This window comes from Buteo buteo, chromosome 4 (genome assembly GCF_964188355.1).
Source record: "Buteo buteo chromosome 4, bButBut1.hap1.1, whole genome shotgun sequence".
Taxonomy (NCBI): Eukaryota; Metazoa; Chordata; class Aves; order Accipitriformes; family Accipitridae; genus Buteo; species Buteo buteo.
In genome coordinates, this window is record NC_134174.1 from 28,455,014 (window position 1) to 28,475,712 (window position 20,699).

The 20,699-nt window shown below is 37.9% G+C and overlaps 1 protein-coding gene across 3 annotated transcripts in view; it reads right to left on the reverse strand.

Moving 5' to 3' along the window:
- Window positions 1-20,699, reverse strand: part of CTNNA3 (catenin alpha 3) — a 541,251-nt gene that overhangs the window by 214,427 nt on the left and 306,125 nt on the right. The gene's annotated exons all lie outside the window — the stretch shown is intronic.

The window sequence follows — 20,699 nt, forward strand, 5'->3', positions numbered from 1 at the left end:
TAAATAACACATGGGTTTGTGATACAAATACCCAAGCATAGTCGGGTGACCTTTGTTTCCCCTAGCTGCAAAAATCTTAAGATTCTTCCTGTTGTCAGAATCGAAACTTTCACCTCTTTGCCTCTGACTGGTTAACTGAGATGGAAATCTATCCCAGGAGATACAGCATATTTCTTCCAAGATGCATACCCTCTATTATTTAAATCAGCATGAGCTAAGAAGACTCAATATGCTAACAAAATACAAACCACACAGCTCTCACTTAGCACTTAATAAATATTAGTGGAGCAGAAGAGGAAACAGACTTCTTTCCAGCAGTATAATCACTTAGTTACAATGCCAGAAATTCTTTCACTTCAATGTAAATGTTTTTAATTCCTTGAAGAAGTAGGACACCTGAGAAATAAAAGATTTAAATGATTGGTTTTGAATGAGAAACAAAACCACACTTTGTTTAACATTTCTTGAAAGAGTTCAAAATAGAGGCAGTCCCCTACAAAAATTAGGTATTTATCCTTTTACAAAAGCAGTTGTGCTTTAAGCACATTGTTCTGATGCAACAGCTGGATTGGTTATACATGCTACAGATTTACCTTTTTATAAATAAAACATCAATCATACTGAGCATAAATTGATTTGATAATACATGAAAAACAGAATTCAACTCTAGAAAGTTACAAAGAACAACAACTCAGATATGTAATAAATACTATATCACAAATACTTAAAACAAAAAATCATGATATAAGAGCGGGGGGGGGGGGGGGGGGGAACCACCAACAAATCCACAGATAATCATAGAAAATGAAAGATCGGTGCCAACAAAACATACCTTCAGAATTTAATCCATCTCGGGATCAGCCCCCTTCACAGAACTTGCCTCCGCAGAAAGTATGGCAATTCATTTTACACCTAACATTAATATCAACCACCTTCTTCGGCAATATAGAAAGTATATAGCAGTACAGGTTTCTGGAATATCTATTTTTTGCACTAAAAAGCAGTTAATCTATATTCTAATTCATTCCCAACTATCATTAACTACTGGTACAGAATTAAAGATGTGCACAGTGCTTGAGCACTTACAATCAAATCTAAGATGAGAATAATGATGGAGTCAACAGTAACACATTGAGGGTTAGCTACAGCTGAATAAAATTTCACATGCAGAATGTTAATGCACATTACCTAGAAGCATAAATGAACACTTCAGCACCAAAAGAACATCTTCTTCTCCATAGTTGAAAGGAAACAAGACAGAGATACAAGCATACGCTTATTCAGTAATATAAATTCAATTCACTGTATTACCAGAAATAAAGTAGCTCACCCACCATTAATAGTACCTACTTTGTTTTCTGCAGGACACAGTATTGTGTTACAAATTGCATGTGACATCCAAAAACAGTGAAACTTTATCCTCTGAATACTAGATAATTCAGCATGTCCAATTTCTCTTAAAAAAGTAATCTCTTCTTGAGACAACAAAAAAATTTTCATGATCATGAGCTGTCCTTTCGTTCACAGGGCTAAGAGCAAAAAGACTATCTTAGATCCTCAACCCCGAAATCAGTCCAGCAACTTTTTATTCCCCTGCAAAGTACTGAACAGAAGATCAATGATACCAGCAATAACCAAAGGACTACTAAAACATACCAATGCATAGGACAGGATTATAAATGCACTTTACTTGTGAAAATCCCAAATACTATCACTAACTTTGGTTAGGGTTTGCACCAAAAGGTGTCACTGACTTTCCAGAAACACAGTTTTCCTCTCTAGATATTTAACTGAACCAGATCAGCACTGCAAAATAAACGGACAAAACCATTCAACCATGTATACCAGCATACATGGTTAGTTAACTGGAATAACAGAGTTATCAACAAATTCAGTATTTGCTAACTTAATGACACAAATTGGTTAGTACTATAAAGAAAATACAAATTAAAACATAGATAGAATGAGTATGTAACAAAAATGGGAAATAGTGTAAAGCTGCATATCTTTATTGTCAATCCTGAGAAGACTTCTCCTCAAAAGGGAAAAAAATTGCTTTGTCATGGAAGACATTTTCCTGATGTCCATGAGGAAAAAAAAAGGGGGGGGGGGGGAAGTGTCATCCGACTTTTTAAATACTCAGCTTGAGACAATATCTTAATTCTAGCACTTTGAAAGCCTTCCCAGAACAAGTAAAAGGTCCATCTCCCAATTTAAAAAGAGGATGAAATTTACTGAAGAAAGTGGGTGAGAGTCTAAGGCACCTTACATGATGCACAATCACCAGCTCCTCCCACCTCACCGAAATAAACACATCAGATGTGTTTAAAGAATTCTTTACAAATATTGGCTTTTCAGAAAGAAAAAGTCCCATTTCAGAACTTGTCATGAGTTAAGTCTCTCTTTCAATATTCTTGGAATCCTTCTCCAACCCAACTGCCTCCCTCCAACTTTTGGTACAGGATAACACCAATTCAGTGCTAAACGGTATGCAACCCTCACAGCACACCTGCACATAGGGAAAAAAGATAAAGTCTTATTTTCAGAAAAGACTTTGGTTTTATACTGTACAATTAATTGGATGACTCATTTTTTCCCCGCAGGCTTTCCAACAGTTGACGTGTTGACAACTGCTGTTTCCTGGAATTAAAATACAGCAGACTAAATCAGAGACACCTTCGTAGAGAAAACTACCTTAATGATTACCAGAAAGCAAGGTACAGCTGTTCATATAGCCTCATTCAAGACAGGAAACAATCACAGAACACAGATGCATAAATTTTTATCTACCATGAACAAAAAATGCATTCGGCTCACAGAGTTACACACCATACAATATACCTTAATGTTTTCAGTGTTACTGTAAAGACCTTTAGTCTACTCTTGTCCTGCTTCCACTGAACAGGACTTGTAAAAAATAATACCCGGAGTAAAAGGACTACTTCACCACTCTCTCACTTATGCTTTAAGCATAAGGATAATGCATAATAGTTAAGTACAAATACTGACCAAAACACTCCTCTGAACTGGACTGTATACCCCTTGCTTCCACTGGTGAGCAGCTGGTCCCAAAAGTGCTCCCAAAAGCTCCCTATTGCTTAATGCAGTCCTTCTTCTCAAAAAAAGCCAAACATTCTAACTCGAAAAACTGAAAATTTGGCAAGCTAGGAAAACAGGTACTTCTTAATATATTGTTTTCTATTGTTGCCTCATGGATTGATATTGCAGATTTTACGGAGCACAACATTAGGCCTTGAAACGACAAGGCCGTTGAGCTTACCACTTGCAGAAGGAAAACACCACCTCTTAACACAGACGACTTGATAAGGAAGAAAAAACACCGATGTTACTAGTTTTTAGCAGCCTGACTCGCCCTGCCCGCCCATGCGGTTTTCCCCTCAGCACCCGGCAGCTCGGCACTCAGAAAAGCCTCAACCAGGAACGGTGGAATTCTTCTTCCACAAGATGAAAACGCACGTTTGACAATCTACCTTAAAAGCTAGACAGAGAGAGGTGCAACCAAACCTACCGGCCAGCACCCGCCCTAGACACCGCCTGGACGCCTCGGAGCCCTCTGCCATGCCACAACCGCGGGACGGCCGCGGAACCTTCCAGAAGGATCGCGGCGGGGCGCTGCCGGGGGGAGCAGAGGCGCGAAATGGCGGCCGGGGGGGGGGGGGACGAAAGAGGCGCGAAATGGCGGCCGCGAGGAGGGGCGCACGCTCCGCCCTATCGCACGCAGCCACTTCCCGGCTTGGTCTGTAGCCGGGGGAGCGGGTCCCCACCCCCTCAGCGCCGACATGGGACCGAGCCTGAGGGATGGGTGCCCGGGCCTCGGCAGCCAGCCGTCCCCCGCCCGGGCTGGGGCGGCGGGAAGGCGCCCAGCGGGCGGCTGAGGCGGCCGCTTCGCCGCCGGGACGCGCGGGGACGCTCCTGTACCGGAGCGCGGCAGCGCCCGGCCCGGCCCGGCCCTTGCGATACCGACGGCCGGGTCAGAAGGGCCCGTGGCTGGAAAGCTGAAAAGAGCCTTTTCATTGAAAAAGTAGCTTCGTGAAAAGCCTGTTTGAACACCGTGATTTCCTACTGCCAATGGTTTTGTTTACTTCTCGATGAATACATCCAGGACGGGCATGAGGCCTGGGTATATAACAACTCTATGCAAAAAACTTTCCGTAGTGAACTGAAATTTTAAATTGAAATTTAAGGCCGTAAACACGCTTAGCAAGCTTTTTATGAAATGCTCAAGCCAATTGTATTTGCAGTGGCTGTAAAGCAATCCATTATTCACTCATAATGAAGCACGTGTATGTATACTAGATAACGAAGTTGTCTTGTAAAAGCAAAATAAATGTTACACTGCTCCAGTGGTAAAAATCTCATTTGTGCCACAGGCACACAGTATATTCGTAGGCATTAGATTATGTCATTACTGCATTATAGTATATTCTTGTGCATTCACTATAGGCTACATTTCAAATATCTTGTAAAAATATAATTAATCTTCTCATTCATTTTTACCGTTCCTTTATCACTTAAATGAATAGCTACGTAATTTTTCTCAGGTTTATTAGTTTTTCTTCGCTTTGTGAATGGTGTCATGAGCTGCACTCTGCAGCTGCTGTGAAAGCCATCCATAGACAGCGAATTCCAACTGCAGTGGAGCTGGAGGTAGTCTCCTAGCTACTGTAGTTTATATGGAATAAATGTACCAACATAAAATTTTTCTGTGTCAGTGGAAGTCTTTATTTCACGTTAATTGAGTTTAAAGGTTCATAAAACATTTTATAAGAAACCCTTGAGTCATTTTTGCAATGTGATCTCTGGTCTAGGAAAGGTAAAATTGATCACAAAGGAAAACACTTAAAACCGTTGATAAGCCTTGCAACCAAAACTTATATATAAAATCATCCAGATTTCCAAACTACAGAATACAATGCAGTCTGAGGCATTGTGTGGGCTCACCCTGAAGCATGTGGATAGAATTCAAAGTGTAGGATTGTGATCCCGTTGCATTCACTGACAAAACTCTTATGGAGACTATATCTCGTTTACAGTACGCACTGGCCTTGAAAAAGGGCAAAAGAATTCGCTATTAATCACTGCAAAGCGATGCAGAGATGAGAAACAATCCTAACGCACAGTAGACATCCGTCCAACAAACAGAGTATGAGATGTGGGGGTTACTAATATGTTTCAAAGGAAACAAATCTCTTGTGCAAGGAAGTCTAGAATTATAACCTATAAATGATTCCTAATAAAGGGCTGACAGGGTACATGTTAATTAAGCTAAACCTCAGAATGGTGATCTGAACTTCCCACCACAACAGTACATGAGATATGGCTACTACTGTCTGTCTGTCCCTTTACTGGACCGGTTGGGTAAAAAGAGAGCTGATAGTGGTGTGACTGAGGACAATTCATTAAGAGAAAACGTGCCTAGCTACTTTAATTCTGTCCTACTGAGTCTAGCAAGAAGATTCCTTGTGTCTAGCTAGACCAGCCTGTGTTTTTGAGAAGATGAAAGTTTTAGAAATTTGTCATGAACTCAGTATTTTGGGGCCAACACTTACTATAAAGCAGTTTAATGTAACAATGTTAAAATGTGAGCAATGTGATCTCCTTGGAGTTGACATTATTGCATATTGCTTGAGTTTGTTGTTCAGTTTCTTTTAAAGACCTTCTACAGAAGATTAATTACACCACCCTAATGAATTACACATATCCTAACAGTATGTGCCTTTTGTCTCAGCCAAGCTGTCAAAACCAAAAACACCCAACTTCCCTGTTAAACAAAGATCACTTGCTTTCCTTGTGATCAGAAATTCTAGTCCATTACTTCCCACAGTATGTTTCCTTGCCCCCCCCCTTTTTTTTTAAGGAGAGTTCAGCCACTATTCTTTTAATTTTATTTATGGTATTAAGTCTGTATTATGAAAGGATTTGTCCTACTTTTTGTTTTCTTGCCTCAAATACAAGATAACAGGTAGCTTCTTTAAGTATTGTTCACAAATTGCATTTCAGAACAAGAACATTTCAGTTATTTCAGTGTATTCAAGAATTCACGTTATTAACACAGTCTTGTAAAAAAAGCATCACCCTGCCAATGAGGGGGCAAAATACTAGTTCAAAAGCCATTTGGCAGTGGTAAAATACCCAGAAGGATTCCTAGAGGGGTGATTAAATTGAGCCAACAAACATGTTGCCTGATCCTCTAGAAAATACTCTTAAAATCATAGAATGCTTTGGGTTGGAAGGGACCTTAAAAGCTCACCTAGTTCCAACCCCCCTGCTGTGGGCAGGGGCACCTTCCACTAGACCAGGTTGCTCAAAGCCCCATCCAACCTGGCCTTGAACACTTCCAGCAAAGATGGGGCATCCACAACCTCCTTGGGCAACCTGTTCCAGTGCCTCACCACCATCACAGTGGAGAACTTCTGCCTTACATCTAATCTAAATCTACCCTCTTGCAGTGTAAAGCCATTACCCCTTGTCCTATCACTACATGCCCTTGTAAAAAGTCCCTTGTTGGCTGTCCTGTAGGTCCCCTTTAGGTACTGGAAGGCTGCTCTAAGGTCTCCCCGGAGCCTCCTCTTCTCCAGGCTGAACAACCCCAACTCTCTCAGCCTGTCTTCATAAGGAGAGGTGCTCCACTCTGATCATCTTTGTGGCCCTCCTCTGGATCTGCTCCAACAGGTCCATGTCCTTCTTAACTTGGGGGCCCCAGAGCTGAACACAGTAGTCTAGATGGGGTCTCACCAGAGCAGAGTTGAGGGGAAGAATCACTTCCCTCAACCTGCTGGTTACAATTCTTTTTATGCAACCCAGGATACGGTTGGCTTTCTGGGCTGCAAGCGCACACTGCAGACTCATACCTAATTTTTCATCTACCTATATCCCCAAGTCCTTTTCTGTAGGGCTGCTCCCAATCAATTCATCCTCCAGTCTATACTGGTACTGGTGATTGCCCCAACCCAGGTGCAGGACTTTGCCCTTGGTCTCATCGAACTTTATGAGATTCACATGGGCCTACTCCTCAAGGCTGTCAAGGTCCCTCTGGATGGCATCCCCTCCCTCAAGCACATCAACTGCACCAACTTGGTGTCATCCACAGACTTGCTGAGGATGCACTCAATCCCACTGTCAATGTCATTAATAAAAATATTGAACAGTACCAGTCTCAATACGGACCCCTGAAGGACACCACTTGTTACTGATCTCCATTTGGACAGTAAGCCGTTGGCTCTAAGTCTTTGGATGCAGCCACCCAGCCAATTCCTTACCCATCAAATAGTCCATCCATCAAACTCTTATCTCTCCAATTTAGCAATAAGGATGTTGTATGGGACCCTGTCGAAGGCCTTACAGAAGTCAAGACAGGTGATATCTGTTGCTCTTCCCTTATTCACCACCACAGTCACTCCATCGTAGAAGGCCACCAGATTAGTCAGGCACAATTTGCCCTTTGTGAACCCATGTTGGCTGACTCTAATCACCTCCCTGTCATCCATATGCCCCTTGAGTTCTCTTAGCCTGTGGAATAACAACTTACAACAAAACTTTATCTTTTAGGCTAGAAATCTGGTTTCCAAAAGTGGTGAAATTAATGCAAACCTATTCTCTATGCATGCGTGCATGTATATATATACACACACACATTATACATATAGATATGTTTCGCTGTCCTCAAGAACGCGAGATCCCATTGGCCAATTTGACCTAATGGGGGCCAGATCATTTGACAGAAGGATAACATCCTCTGATAGATGCACTTCTGACAGTTTGCATAGAGGGTCACATAGAGCAAAGAATATTCAGCACCTCTACTTACAGGAATAAACTTCCTCCTTCACCAGATAGCCCAGCATCCATGTTCCAAGGGAAACAAAAAAACCAAACCAACAAACCCTAACAAGTACACACACTCACAGAGCTACTTGGTATTTAAGAACCACAAGCTTTAGTAAACTTATGTTAACATTTTGATGACGTGCCTTTTTTAGCACATTCAGAATTATTCTGTTATAGGTGACTGTCTCATTACAGATCAGTACTATCAAAAATATGAGACTTTGGGGGATGTAAGATGGAATCACAATTATCACAATTTCTAATATTCTGACAAACTTCTAAATCTGGTTTCTGCAGTAATACAAGAAAAAAGTCACTGCCACTGCACTTGTATCAACTGTCTTTACACTATTAGCAAATAGGTTAACTGGGTGTATTATGAAGAGGAGTCCATGTTGAACCAAGACAATTTCCCTTTTGGAGCTCACATAGCTTACAGTACACCCAGCCTCACCATACTAGGTGGCTGACATTTCTAGCTGCTGAAATATGCCCCTCAGACATAGAAAGTCTGATAAATCTTTGCATTGTTTATCTTTTGTTCCCTTGCTTCACACTTATGCAATAAAGGCTGCGATTAAGAGGATTAATGAAAATGTCACCATTTATCACCTGAAGCTCAATCAGTAATAGGAAAGTTGGGCCTTAGTTGATTAATTACATAAAGGTGCAAAAATTCACACATTATGAATTCAGATGTTCCAGCTGCAAGATGCTGGAATTCTGTGAGGCCCAAAATAGCAAGCTTCAAAGTCGTAAAGTTTACATACACTCAGAAGTACATGCTTGACTTTAAGGTAATTTTATTGAATTAAATTTTCTTAATTCACTTATTTTGACCACATTAGCATCCATCTACCAGCTCCAATACATGAAGAACAAGTTACTTTGTTCAAAGGCCTCCTTCCACCTGCCTGCCACCTCTCAATTGCTGTTGCCAGGCTTCTTCTATTAGAATTTAAAGCATTTGTGCAGTTTTCCTGTGCTGCCTTTCATTTTAGAAATAATTCCACACATCCCCAACAATGCCATTACCATCTTTAGGCTTCCCTTTTGCATGCTATCTGCAAACAAACAACCAGAGCAACACCTGACAACAAAGGGTTTGTAGGCTGTAACGAGTAAGGCTGTCTATGCCGATCATTGACAGCTGTCACATCATCTTGACAAGCAAGTCAGTTTGCTGAAGGACTGTCGGAGCCTTCAGCACAGAAATGAATTCTAGCTGAAATGGGAAAGCAGGGGTTTAGACCTAACTCTTGAGCTTACTAGCATTAAATTTGTGTTTCAGACATTAAAAGTTTGATTTTTTAAAAAAGTTGCAGAAAAAAATAATCTGTAAATAAAATGAGCAAGCACATTTTTTTGGTTTTGTAGTTAGATCAGTATTGCTTGCTACAGACCTATCTAATCACAGATTTGGCAAAATTAGCAAAGTTAGCAGTTGGATTGCTAAAATGGATCCACCAAGATCTTTGGATTTAACTGAACTGCAGCTATGAAGAACCTACAAGAAAGGAACTTCTGCTGCCCAGATCTCATTCATGTGCTGTTAACTAAACCCTGCTTGAACAGGCAGGCTGCACATTGGTCTCTCTTGAAAGTGAGAAAGTCAGACAAAAACAGGGGAGTGCTGAATGGGAATTCTGAATCACACAAACTGAGGATGCATCGAAATTGGCAAACTGAAGGTGGTTTTCATCTCAAAAACAAAGCATTAACTAGCTAAATAAGAGTAAAAAAAATAAAGAAATGTCTGTGATAAAAGAGGAGAGTTAATTTGTCAAGGATAGACTGATTCTAGAAATTAGTGTGCTAATGTAATGAAAAATCCACTTCCCATTCATAAATATTATTCATGCTTAGAAGTGCTCGTCTTATTTACAAAAAATGTCCTCCTAGTGTGCTGACAGGTACGTTTTATTCCCAAAATGCTGGCCAATATTCTGCATGTATATCTTTATATGCTAACTCCTTCATGTTTCATACTTAGATATATCCTCTTTCAAGCAGAAAACCACACTTAAGTTCTGTGTCCACAGATTGCATTGTACAACAGGATCCTGCATCCTAGTGACAGCTGCTGTGTAAGTTTATGTACATGACTAATAGAAGTTAAACTCCAATGCAAAAATAGGGATGATGATATACTCTTCAACTTAGGGTCTTTAATTGCTATTTTGACACAGATGTGATTATATGATGATACTACTGAAAGTATATTATGGGTTAAAGAAGAATAGTAACAACGGAAGTGCCAGCAAAAAAATGACAAGCCCTAGACTTGGGTCTTACGCCTGGGGATGAAATTCCTTAGTATTGAACTGTCTGAAACGAAAAAGTTCTACATAACAGGATTCATGTTTCTTGTCTTCTGATTATGCTCCTAAGAACAACACTGAAAGATTCTGCTCTCTTCTGAAAGTTAATAAAGATGTTCCAGTAATCTGTCAGGTTGACCTCTACACATGCAGTTGTTGTGGAGTTTTGCCAGTGCCAGTAGTTTTGTTTTTCAATAGCTTGGTAAAATCAATACCGAAGAACTAGCAATGAAGCATTAAAATGTTATTTTTATTGTTTACCAGTCTGGGATGAAAACCCATAGAAATGGGTGCAGTGCTGAGAATACTCAATTCCCTATTGTCTTTGAAGGTGGTAGAAAGAAATCAGAATCTTCCAGTTGATAGTAGTTTGTATATGCAGTATTTTAATATGTAAAGCAAAATTCATTAATGGATTGCTAAATTACATTTTAGATTAAGCTGCTATCTGCCAGGAAACTATGTAAGTGTTACCTTGGAAGGCAAATCTGGGGCATTTTGTTGGTTTTCAGAATTCAAGTAGATTTTTCCCCATGATCCTTACCTCTGAGTAAAAGTAATGTGAAGGAGTGTAGTCCTTATGTACTGGATGTTCAGAGGGTAAAATAATAGCCGTCACAGGCTGCTTGAAGGTTGGTTGTTGTAGACTAGACTCAGGAAAGCACAAGAGTGAGATGATTTTTTTAGTTTTTTTTTGCCTGCATCTGTCAGAGCTATGGTGAGTTGCTCTCAGAACCCAATATTCTGGGTCAGTATATTTAAAATTTGACAGAGAATGATGTAGCAAATTACATACAAAATCAGACAAAGTGGCAAATAAGAGCTATCATCTTTTATATATATGTCAATAAAACAGATCGAACTAGTGAGAGTTTTCCCATTCTACTTGAAGAGATATATTTACTGTTTGTATAGAAAATGAAAAGCAACTTATACAATTAAGTTGCAGATTCCGTACTGGAACTGACTTTTGGCAGAGCTGTTTTCCACAAGAGGCAGCTGTAGAAAGCTTTAGTTCAAGAGCCAGTGGCCCTGTGTTTTGCTTGAGAGAAAGGAAGAGTTTTCTTGTAGCATGCTTATTAAGTTATTGTAAATATAGATTCATTTTGATTACCAAATACTTAGAATGATTTCCACTGTGCTGGGTTTTGCAAACATTCTGATTAATAAGTTTAACCATGTAAACATTTCATTTGTACCATATGTAAGTTCTTCCATGTTGTTTGCCGAAATGGCATTGTAATTGTAGTAGCATTGAATGAAAAGTAATTTTTGTATCTATGTATATCTCAAACCTCATTTTCTTTATAGAAATTGCACCAATTCATGGTTTTCTAAATAGAAGGAATTAATTCAGATAAACCCTTACATGGACATTCTCAACTGAAGTTTAATGGTGACTGACTCTGAGTTAGCTAAATTCCCTTATCTCTGTTTTATTCCAGGCTCCATCATTGATCCACGTAACAGATTCATTCTCCCTTTCTGTCTCCTACAGTTTATTTGTCTCATCTGTTTTCCCAGATCTAGGGACCCAGATATTTCTTGGCGTCTCCAGAGTGCTACTGAAACACAAATGAAATAAATGCTGCTTTTGAAGAACTTAAGTTCTGTGAAGGATGCACAATTCCATGAGTTTGGCTCACATGAGTTCAAACACATTTTCTGGGTCCAGCTCTTAGGTAAATAGGAAAGGCTCTAAACCAACAAACTAAAAAAATATTTATACTTACATTTAAAATAATAAAGGTGCCAATCCCAGACTGCAGTCATTCCACACACAATAGTTTGATCATGTTAAAGTGGGAAAAAGCTATTAACTCTCCAGTGAAGGTGGTTTAAATGAATTTCCCTTATCCTTATTGTTGTGCTCTGCTATACAGAGACACAGACAACCTCCCCAGGTAAGGAGCCAGGAGCCCTATATTAAGCATGGAGCACCTGGACCCAAATTATAAGCTGTGAAGCAAAGTTCTCCCAGCACATTCAGGACATCAGTCTCATCTTTTTAAAAGCTAGTTTTAGAAGTAGCTGAAGTAACAAGAACCAGCAAGTTATTTTATTCAAGGTCTTAATAATTTTTTTTCTTAAAGTAGATTAACTTTAAGATTCTGTCAGTATTTGTATAGTTTGTTCCTATGCATCTTGTACCTTGTTCAACTAGAAAGTGACAAAACAATTTATTTCTTTATATATATATTTTTATAACTCAAGGTTTTTTTCTCCTTTACATCTTTTAACTTCATTTAAAAAAGAATGATTTCTTACAGAGAATTCACCTTCAGTAGATGTGCTGTATTTCCTGCACTGGAAGTCTTTATATTAACTGTCAAACTTGTTTTTTAACAACACTCTGTATGTCCCCCATGCCTTTGCTGTTCTATATCAATGCATTACAACACTGATGCACTTAAATATATGTGCTGTCAGTTACTGTCCATTGTTCGTAACAGATTCAGCCTTAGACATCCTAATTCCTAGAAGCCAGCATTGTCATATTGGAATACAGTCAAAACTGAAAAACACAAGGGCAAGAATTAGGCAATAGGCTAAACCGTCAAGTTTATGTATCAGAGTAGTAGATCTGAAGTCAGTGTTATTAGATCAAACTACAGAGAATGTGATGTATTCGTGTACTGAGAGAAGAGATGAAGAACACAAAGTTCAGTTCATCATTGCCTCCACTTCTATTAAATCTCTCAGCCTCTGCTTGGTACAGCTGACCTTTAAACACTGCAGTGGGAGATTTGCATCTGTGCCAAAAGACAAGATAATCAGAGGATTCTTCCCTGCTCCCATCAAATTCCTTTTTTAATCTCAAGTTCACCCAGCCTATCACTCCTCCTCTCAGAAAGCATTACATCTCTTTGATAGATCAGCTCAGGAGAACAGCCTGTCAGCTTTCCCAAACAAGAAATTTCTAGTTACTGAGGACTTGCTTTTTTCCTTGTGTAGATGTGACATTTCAGTCCTCCTTTTTACCTACCTTTTGTTCACTTATACGTACTTGTTCTCTCAATATCAGAATTTGTTTTGGTCTTAGGTAGAAGTGAACCACAGGCCAGAACACTATATTCACTAAAAACTGGCATGTCTTACAAGGGACTGTAAAGTACAATCAAGTCCCCTAAGGCTTTTCATCATTATTTTGTCATAATTTTCACAATTTTAAATAGTGTTTATATTCAGAGCTCATTTTGAAATTTCCTAGAAGACTGTTCAAAAATGTTTCCATATAATCAGATATTTCAATTAGATTTGCAATTTAATTGTAATGTTTTAAATTAAAAGGCATTTCAAAGCAAAACCTAAGTGTGTGAAATTTCAAAGCCGTTAATCTTCATTTTTTGAAATATTTTTATCAAAATTGCTGCATTAAATAAGGAATTCCAATTAAAACCATGCATTTTCTAACAGAAACGTATCTTTTGGGAATTTATTTTAGCCAAGGCTCACAGACAAAGACAGAGAGTACAGACAGAATCTTAACCCAAATCTGGTTGCTTTTTTCATTCTGCAATATATCCTACTTTTTCAATGTCACAAAATCAATATTCAGAATTACTTTAATGCAGTATATGAGCAATATAAGGAAGGCACTGTAGCCTAGAATAACCTCTGTCTGAAGAATGTTTAATGTGACCTTTGGTACTCATGAGAATACTTCAGTTGCTGAGTGTCCATTTCATATGTGGGAAGTGTTCAGTATAATAGCCAAAGTGGGAATTTTAATATTTTTTCCTTTTTGCTGTGTAACTGGGGCTATTTCACTTCCTCCATATATCTGAAGATACTCTTCACTTTTACAACTAAGAGATTCTGGTTTGTGCAATTCCTGTCCAGCTATAATAGTGCAAAGATGTTAACCAAGGTATCTCAAATACTTTGACGCTATTTGAGCTTTTTGAATACTAGCACTGTCCACAAAGCACCAGCTAATATTCCTGGTAAGTGTGGCTAACATCCCAAGTGCATGCATTTTTTAAGAGAAGCTAGAACCTCTAGGGCACAGAGCAGTTAATAAACTCAGGAGAGAGAAAACATAAGAAAACAAGGAAGAAAATACTACCTGTAGTTGCTACTACCTTTGGAAACATCATTGCCCCAGGTCTGGTGGGTGATGTCTTTCCATTTCACTGATGTTTTGTACTTCACTGAATTTATATATATACTTCTGAACTGTATTATATTGTTATGTCTTAAATCAGTTTTTAAAGGAAAGACTGTAACTTCCAAATGCTAATTCAGAAGAGAGAGATTGTAAGAGACACTAATCCTCAAGCTGATTTACAAAGGTCACTGGCCTATGAGGATACTGTTTGTTTTTTAAATTACAATATGAGCAGTGAGTCAGTGTAGCGGGCAAGTTAGCGTAGCTCAATTAACAATTCATATTCAAAGAGGAAAAAAAAAAGTATGTTCTTTCTCAAGACCTATTGCTTCTATTTGAGAAGTTTTCATTTTCTGATTAAAATAGAAACCACAGAAAATCTCTCTTGATATTTCAAGTAGTACTTCTAATTTCCGTATCAAATTCATTGTTGGAGAAACCTTTTTGAGAAGATGAACTTTTGTTTTATAATGTCCAACTCCATGTACTGTATTTATATAAAAAATAATATCGTAACCTACTATTCAAACATCCTTGATCTTTCAAAAACAGATGCAAAAAATGCACTGAAAAATAGGATCCACCTGATTAACAACTGCTATATGAGGCATGAGAAAATGCAACATTATGTATGTCTCAAAATAGACCAACACTCATCTCTCAAGATACAATTCATCTCACCTCACTTCAGCTATCTAGAAATTAGACATCCAGACTAAACTAGCCATGTAGTCAAAGGAGAGACAGGCACTTAATATAAGCAAGATAAATCTTCTTTGGGAATTCTTTATCTTGGGTTAAGGGTAAACAAGGTAAATAAGGTTTTAAATTGAAAAAAGACCAACACAATCAAATCTCAGAATACCTACCTGACTTTTTCAACTTCAAAAAAAGACAAACCGAGGTAAATGACAAGTGAAGTGATACTGATGAGTATGGGGGGTGGTGGGAGGAGAGGGCAGTATTGTTAGTACATGTTTTAATTTGAGTGGATAAGTAAATGCTTAAACTGGAAATAACACAAATATCAATGGTTTGTTTTACTTAAAAATGGACTTACATCCGAATCCTGTAACATCAAAATCATTGCATTATCTATCACCGTTGGACTTGCTGGCTGCAATACTAGAATCGATTTTTATGTGACTGGAGATCTGACTACACAAATACACAGGTCTTTGTGGACCAGATTCAGAAATTTATTTTGCAAATTTCTGCAATCAAGTGAAATATCACAGAAGGGAAATTAAACATGGATGGTTTTATCAACATGGCAACAACAGTATCATTTGCAGCTGGCAGAGTCATAGAATAACTGTGTATATTAACATTTATGATGGACATATTAGACTAGGTAATAAAACTATGCTGAATCAAATTATGGCTCACTGATTATTTTGAGAAGGCAGTATCATCTCTTTATTACAATATGTTGTCCTGTCTCCATTTTTAAATTGGTATTACCAAATTCATCATTGGTGCAACACTAACATCATCACCCCAGCTCAATGAAGTTGCTCTGAAGCCTTGTAGGTGTGTGGAGCATGTTCAGCTGGAACAGTGTGTTTGACAGGATAGAGCTGAGACAGTGGGTTTTTTAAAGATGAGATTTACTGAAGTTGAAGTCATGACCGGATTCAGGAAAAGCTACATTTTTTAAAAATACTGTTTTCTTAGTTTGGATAGAATTAAACTTCAGCAGACAGTACATACAGCTGATTTCACAGCACATATCTTCAAGTGCAAAAAGTTACCTTTATATGATGAAAAGGAAATAGTCATAAAGCTTTCTTACACCATAAATATCTTTCAGAAGAGCAATGTTAAATTCAAGCAGAAATGGGCAGACCTGTTTCCATACATGGAGGCAATGGAATAATGCCCTCCCTGAGGCTGCCAAGAAAGAGCTAGACTATTAATTGGACTGTGTATGCAGTAATGAGATCCAGACATGTAGATCCTACGGCTCCTCCAAGAATCGGAGTGGCTGAGTAATCAGTAATTCTCAGCTGATACAGATAGATTAGCATCACTTTTTTCAACCTCAGGAACAAATCAGCAGGAAATTGGGAGAAAGCCATGAGCCAGAAATTTCCTTGTGGTCACAGTGTCTGCATTAACTTTTTATTGATTTTTGTTATGCATCTTTTATCAAGTTATTTGGTGTAGGAAATAAAAGAACTAATGAAGATTTGCAGAAAGATCTCATGGTACTAGATGACTAGATGATAACATGGAAGATGAAATTCAATCTAGAGAGATGCAAAGTGAGTCATTTTGGGAAATAAAAAAAAAAAACAGTTTTACATATCTATGACAGACCTCAGCAGACTAGTACTAATCAGGAATAAGATTTTGGGATTATCATATAAGCTTTCTGTGAAAGTTGCAGTTTAGTGTTCAACGGTTATCTGAGAAGAAACAGTATTAGGAATTAAATAGATGTGGCAACAGAGAACACCAAGATTTATCTTGAATATCTTGAACAGCATGCACAGTTCTGACCTACCACCTCATGAGCTGGTAGGTGCTGGAAAAGGTACAGCAAAGGTAGCAAGGTGATCGTTTTATGGCTTCCAAACAATGAAAATTTAAAAAGACCAGGAATACTCAACTTGGAAAACAGACAATTGAAGGAGGACATGACAGAGGTCTGTAAGTGGCATGGAGAAGGAAGATAGGGACTGGTGCTCATTTTCTCTTCTGATACAAGAATTCAGGGACAGCAAATGAAATCATCATGTGGGGGTTTCACAGATACTTCTCTACACAACAGATAGTCAAGTTGTGAAATTCTTTACCATGGGATGTTATGGATGTCCAAGGTTTACAATGGGCTCAGATCCACACCTCAGGTGTTTTACATTCAGAAAAAAAAGACAGTGAGAATGTAAATGGTTTTTTTTCTTAGCTTTTGTTCTCCAAGACAAAAACTAAGGATTGCCAGCATCTCAGCTAGTTTTCACATCTCAATGCTTTCAAGCAGCTTCACTATGTCCTATGTTCCATGAAGGCTATTTGCAGCTGACAAAATAAAAAACTTTTTTCTTCTGATAAAGAAGGTATTTTGTATTTAACAATATGGGCAGTTTTGCTTGCATCACTGGCCTTGGCTGTATGATTTCCTGCCCACAATCCAGTCAACTCCTTGGATGTCACAACTACGTGTAGATGGTAAAACTCCTTCACAGTTATATTACAATTGTCTGATGTCTCATCTACCTCACCTACCAGCCTTCTCTAGCACAGTTACTGTTGTATGCCATATTTTGCAACATTTTTTTCTTAGTAGTTTGCTTTTAAAATATTTTACCTTCAACTGTTATTTCTGTTAGTATTTCATAGCCAGGTATATGCCACCCATGTTCTTGCACTTCAATACTTGACTTAAGTTATTCTCAGTTGCAGAGATCAAGCCCAATTCTGCAATAGCATACATGACTAGCTTTCCAGATTTATATTTCTTAACCTGAAAGTTGTAAGGGGATTTGTTTGTTGACTTGTAACAGTGAAGGAAATAACAAAGGAATGAACGTGAGGACCCTCCTGCGAACATGCAAATCATAACTGTCATTTAAGAGCCTTCTAATAAAATACAAAGATGCTTGACAACTTTCTCATAAACCCTGGAAATGTTGTACAGGGTTGGATCTTGAATTAACCTGTCATCCAACTCAAAATATGACAGATGGCAGACAACACCACGTTATGAAACATATCCCTGGCAAAGGGGACAGGTGATGTTTATACATTAGAGGTTTCACCAAGAAAAAGTAAATTCTTTGATAAATAAATGGACAATAGAAGTAGCAAGGATACAAAGCCAACTCATCTCCTTTCTGTCTGTCCTGTCCTTCTTGCAGAATCCGGCTCCCCAGTTTTGGTAGCACTTTTAGCTATACCTGATTTCTATGGAATATCCATTACCCATGGCACCATAATCAGTTGGAAACCAAGCTCCATACATATTTGCCACTTCTCAGTTTCTGAAGTATGTGTGTATTTCTGAAGTACATATACTTGTGAAAACTAAGATTAGTAAGATCTATTTATCTGTTATATTCCTTAACAAATTAAAGCAACAGTGCAGTGTTCTACTACTGTCAATTTAAATATAGATATATATTCTCAGCTTAACAGTTTTTAGCCCACTAAAAACCAAAATATGCTTCCAATTTACACCTCTAATGTATTTAACTGCTATTCCAGTTATATCAATTGAATTGGTATTACACTTTCCACAAAACAGCTGCCATTATTCTTTTTCTTTGATAATGCTGTTGGAAATGACTGATTTTTTTCTTAAAGATCAGGTAAATCTGTTTGTATGTACAAAGCCCCTTTATATGTACAAAGGCCACTTGCTTAGCTGTTAATATTTTTTTCATTTTTGTTTTGTTTTATATCTGATAGGCTACCAGTTGATGGATGCAGTACAACTACTATCTAATTAATTTGCTGGAGAGTTTAGCAGTACAGTTTATCAAAAAGCCATCAATCAAGCTCTCACTTAGACATACTGGTAACTGTATTTAACTGTTATAAGCAACTTTTAAATAAGATACTTCAGTTCTCATAGATATCCAGAAGATAACTTCAATTTTATTTTATGTTAATTTTTCATAACAGCATACGATATAAGCACGAGTAAAGTGACAATTTGGAACAACTAATTCAACAATAGGAGGTGGCACTGTGTACCGTCTCTCTGAAAGCCACTTAAAACATTTTTAGAAGTATGTGTTCTTCACTGTAGGCACCATATTAAGTCACAGCATAAATATAAATATGTATACACATACTGTATATTTACATGTACAGTAAGATCAGTCTACCATGTAACAGGGCCCCTTTTATACAACAGTCATGAGACTCTTGCTTTTATCCCCTCACATTATTTGTTTATGATCTACTAATTTGCTTGTAAAGTAAATATGTCTGATGTCCCCAGAATAATCTGGATAAATGAATCTCCACTTGTATTGACATTCATGAACTATACACATACTTTCCCTCTTAGACTACTCTGCTTAATAGCATTTAAGTAATAAGTTTAGGAAAAAACAGAGGGTTCTGAAGTTAATCATTCAGTGAGGTGAACGAAGGCAATCTCTGCAAGTTTTTGAGGTATCATTGTCTAGTCTGGTTATCACTACAGAAGGGACACTGTGAAATGGACTAGTAACGTCTATGCTAAAAAAAAATTTGACTTTTTTTTTTTTCTTCCTTTCTAGGTAGTAACCATGCTGGATTTGAAAACTTTGCTACTGTTTTTCCTACATCACTAAGGATAGATAGCTATCTTCTGGGTAGTCTTACGTTCACATAAGCAGCTGCTTGTAAATTTTTTAGGCAGTGTATCTGTGCAGCCATCAGCCCCTTTAATCACAAACATACCCTGATGGCCAGCTATTCCTTGCATTTGGGAAACAAATTCAAACCCATGAAAGGAAATGATTAGCAGCATTAATATTAGGTTCACATCTAAATTGAATAATGATTCGGGTATTTCAGCTGACCTGGACTCAATTCCAAATTCAGTGAAGTTATCTGATCTTCAGGGATCACCTGTCCTTTCTAAAAATCAAGCCACTTCAGGCTGGTTTAGCTTCAGCATTAAAAATCTGAAAAACTTTCAAAACTTTGGGTTTGTGTTTTAGATTTCATTTGATTTTGCAGCGTGGTCAAAACAAAACACTCTTGTAAATCGGAGAATAATAACTAGTCTTATTCTGTAACTACACAGCCATGAAGAGAAACATAAATGCAATACCCTACTTTTACTTCAGCTGTTTACCTATTTGTCTTTCATTATCTGTAGATCATCCAAGATTAATGAATTCATTCTGAGCCAAATAGTTTTCCTAAGTAAATTTTCAGCCAGAGTGAATTCATTGATTTTTCCCATTTTTGCATTACTGCACACAAAAGCACTAAAAGCTTCAAAAAACCCACAAAAATTAGCAACGCATTCCTTATAAGCACTTGAGATAACATTCCTGCAAAATCCATGACTTCAGTATTCCAGCAGCGCTTCAAGCTCCAGTTTGATTGAGTTTAAGTCAGTGAATATTTAGCCACATTTGCAGGACTCATTGTCCAACAAACTAAAATCTCTGCCCAACTCTATTTGCAAATTTCTAAGTGATGAAGAAGTATCATTTACAAGTAATAAAGATGAATACGGAGTATACAATGTACGCGAGTGAATTTATTCAGCATATACGCCAACATGCTTTCAGTCTGCTAGAAAGTTCATGACTTTAAACTGTGTGTCAGAGCACCATTTCCTCCTCAGCATATCATTACACAGGCTATAAACTTTCAAAGTGAGAAAGGTGGCAAACAACTAACACTAATACAGTGTCTCATGTAGTTTGGATAGTAGTATTCCGAACACTTTGCCCTAATACTCCTTA